Below are 4182 nucleotides of genomic sequence, written 5' to 3' on the forward strand. Positions count from 1 at the left end.
GGGCATGTACCTTGGTTGCGGGCACATCCCCAGTGGGGAGTGTGCAGGAGGCAGCTGATCGATGTTTCTCTCTCATCGATGTTTCTAACTCTCTATCCCTCTCCCTTCCTCTCTGTAAAAAATCAATAAAATATATTTTTTTTTAAAAATAGAGAGATAAGAATAGAATAGTATGAGAGGGGGAAAGTTGGGAGATTTTAAAAAGAATCATATAATACTTCCAGAAATGAAAAACATTAAAAACTGAGTTGAGGAGATGGATTAGGAATCTGGGGAGGTCAAGGTGTCAAGAGTTCATAGGGAAGAATATCAGAAAAGACAGCTACACACAAAAAAATCTCTGGCTACTGAACCACATGAGCAATTCTCTATAATATATGAGTCTTCAAGCATACATACGAGGAAACTATCTGAGGCCAGTGAGAGAACCATCTAAAAAGGACTAGAAGGAACAATTTTTAAAAAATAAGTATTTTTTTTATTTTTAGAGAGAAAGGAAGGGAGAGGGATAGAGAGATAGAAACATCAATGAGAGAGAAACCTCATCAATTGGCTGCCTCCTGCATGCCCCCTACTGGGGATCAAACTTGTAACCCAGGCTTGTGCCCTGACCTGTGCCCTGAATCAAACTGGTGACCTCTTGGCTCATGGGTCCACACTCAACCACTGAGCCACATAGGCTGCATGTCCCCTACTGGGGATCAAACTTGTAACCCAGGCTTGTGCCCTGACCTGTGCCCTGAATCAAACTGGTGACCTCTTGGCTCATGGGTCCACACTCAACCACTGAACCACATAGGCCAAGCTTAAAGATTTTTTAAAAATTGATTTTTAGAAGGAGAGAGGGAGAGAGAAACATTATGTGTGACCCAAACATCGATAGGCTACCTCCTGCACACCCCCTACTGGGGATGGAGCCCACAACCAGGGTGTGTGCTCTGACTGGGAATGGAACTGGCAACCTCTTGGTGCACAGGATGCCACTCCAACCAACTGAGCCACACTAGCCAGGGCTAGAAGGAACAATTCTTGGAGATCCTATAGGTGTAGCTTCTATTCCCAACATTCAGAGTGGTAAGGCACATTTCACAAGGCATAAAGTGAGCTTTGCCATAATAATGGGCAAAATTAACCCCAAACTCATGTTACTCTGGTCCCATCTAAAAAGCTTAAAAGTAGTAAAAAAAAAACTATTTCCAAAAAGCTAAAGGACCCAAACAGAAGGACCCATATGAGGGGGAAAGTCAGTCAACTGAAACTAACCAAGATAGCTATAATGGATAAATAAGGACATTAAAACAGTTATTACTGTATTCTATGTAAGATGCTAGCTAAAAGACTGGGCTTGTTAAATAGAGAAATGGAAATATAAAAAAGACCCAAAATCACAGAAACAGCAAGCATACTCAGTGTTCATATATTAGTTTCTAAATACCATTTTCCAGTAAAAGGAACCATGGCTCTTTAGAGAAATGGTTGGTTGCAGATAAGGAGCAGGGAAAGTACAAGATGATCCTGGAGTATGTTGTAGTGCCAGAAAGTAAGCAAATGCTCAAAAACACCCACGAAAGGATGGGAGGAAGTATGTCAAAGAGACACAGAAGCCAACCACAAAGAGCATTCAATGGTCAAAACAACGAAATAAATAACAGTGTTGGATTATAACCCAAAATGTAAAATAAATAAATAAATATCCAAATTGATATTAAATAATTGAATAAATAAATAATGGAGAAAAAATAACTCTTACATACAGAAGAATTCCAAATAACATGTAAATACTCTCCCCTCTCCAGGTGGTAGAATTTAATCACTTCCCTCCCCCTGATTATGGGCTAAACTTAAAGACTTGCTTCCAATGAAGAGTATGGAAAGGGAAAAATAGTAGCTTCACAGTAGGAAAATCTAGCAAAACTACCTTAGCCAATTGATTAAAGTTTATATCACCAATGATGTCATGTGGATATCATGTGCCCTTTGATTTAACAAGGACATTTCACCTCTATGCTATTCCTTTTTAAAACCCATAAATCCAGTCGAATAATCATGACAAGAACATCAAGCAAACTCAAAATTAAGGGGTATTCAATAAAATACATGACCAATACTCATCAAAACGTTCAAGGTCATGAAAAACAAGAAAAAGACTGAGAAACTGTCATGGGTCAAAAAAGACTAAAGAGACATAACAACTTAATGAAATTTGATTACCTTGATTGGTCCTAGAACAGGAAAAAAAAAAAAAAAGACATTAATGGAAAAATTCTTTTTTTTTTTTTTTAGATTTTGGGGAAGAAAAAATTTTAATACCACCACAATAATACAATGTTAACAAAAATTGGCCAGGTACTGAGGTTATTTTAGTGAGCTACCATCATTTAAATATAAGAAAAGTAATTTCTTGGTCCAAATTAGTGAAACCTTAAAAAAGATTGTCTCTAGAGAACATTATTTGAGAATAATGCTTTTTCTGACACATTCTGACACTCAAATTTACTTTATAACAACAATTATAAACTTTTGATTCTTTCTTAAAAAGCTGTCAGATTTTCATTTCTTCAGGAGACATTCTCCCCAGTGTGCTGTTCAATCCCACAGGTTAAACTTTTTTCATTATTATTAAGAACTTCATACATATTAGTGAGATTGCCATTCATTGCTTTTTCATCTTTTCGAAAAGACACGGGAAGGCTTGCTAGACTAAAGCTGACCTCTTTAAAGCCGTGCAACAAGAATATCCCCACAATTATTGTGCAGAAGCCACTCGAGGTACTGACAATGTCGTCCACAGGCATGTCCTGCCACTCCTTAAAGAGAATAGCTGAGCAGGTCAGCACGGAGATCGTGAAGAACACGTAGTAGATGGGGGTGATGAGGGAGGTGTTGAATATGTCCAAGGCCCTATTCAGGTCGTTGATCTGCGTGCTCACACAGACGATGAGACTCAGCAGCAGGGCCCAAGCCAGGGGGTGCTGCAGCACAGGCTTGCCAGCAAACAGCTCCTTGATAGCTATGCCCAGGCCCTTTACACAGGAGATAGAAAAAACGCTCCAATCACAGAGCAGATTGTGATGTACATGAGAATGTTCATCTGTCCACAGCGGGGTCCCAACACAAAGATTAGTATCAAGGACACAATGGCCACAAGTGTTGCAAAGACCACGAAACCTGGATCCCCGAGCTTGTGTGATATCTCGTTTAAGGTCTCGAGCTCCTCTTCCTTTGGCGCATGAATGACCATAACTGTGGAGCCCAGAATGCTCATCAAACACCCAATCTTCCCATGAAGATTCAGCCTTTCACTGAGGAAGTATGAAGAAAGAATGGCACTATCAACCAACTTTGGGAATAGTAACCAGAACCCAGACTTCCATGTGGGCTCAGGTTACTGACTGCCTCAATAATGGTGGCCTCTCACGAGGCCGCTGAGTCTTGCGGCACTAACTCTGGAAAAATTATTGAAATCTGAAAAAAGTGTGGGGTTTGGCTAATAGCAATGTACCAATGTTGGTATCTTAGTTTTTATAACTACACCATGGCAGTGTAAGGTAATAAAATTAGGACTGAAACCAAATGAGGTGCAGATGAGAATGCTCTGTACTATCTTTGCAAGTTTTCTGTAAATCTAAAATTATCTATACTAATAAAAGCCTAGGTGGTCCACGTGTACGACGTCATCACAAGCTGGCTGCCACAAGATGGCCGCACGCACAGTGGAGGCTGGTCCCAGCGTCTCTGCAGCCTTGTGCGGATGAGGCTGATTGGGCCGGCAGGGGAGCAGTTAGGCGTCAATCAGGCTGGCAGGCAGAAGCGGTTAGGGACAATCAGGCAGGCAGGCAGGCAAGCGGTTAGGAGCCAGCAGGATCGGGCCTAACCCGGCAGTCAGACATCCCCCAAGGGATACCAGATTAGAGAGGGTGCAGGCCGGACTGAGGGACACCTCCCCATTGCACAAATTTTGTGCACCAGGCCTCTAGTCTATATATATAAAAGCCTAAGTGATCGACAGGTCAACCAGTTGCTATGATGCATACTAACCACCAAGGGGCAGATGCAAAACACAGGAGCTGCCCCCTGGTAGTCAGTGCACTCCCACAGCCAACCTCCATGGTCCCTCCCCCCGGCCAGCCAACCTCCCACAGTCCCTCCTCCAGCTGGCCAACCTCCCGCGGTCCCTTCGCC

At 42.0% G+C, this 4182-nt stretch overlaps 1 pseudogene; it reads right to left on the bottom strand.

Annotated features, from left to right (window-relative positions):
* Positions 1–2469: 2469 nt before the first annotated feature.
* The window catches only part of LOC102243059, a 2937-nt pseudogene continuing 1224 nt past the window's right edge, over positions 2470–4182 (bottom strand).

Source organism: Myotis brandtii, unplaced genomic scaffold (genome assembly GCF_000412655.1).
Source record: "Myotis brandtii unplaced genomic scaffold, ASM41265v1 scaffold244, whole genome shotgun sequence".
NCBI lineage: Eukaryota > Metazoa > Chordata > Mammalia > Chiroptera > Vespertilionidae > Myotis > Myotis brandtii.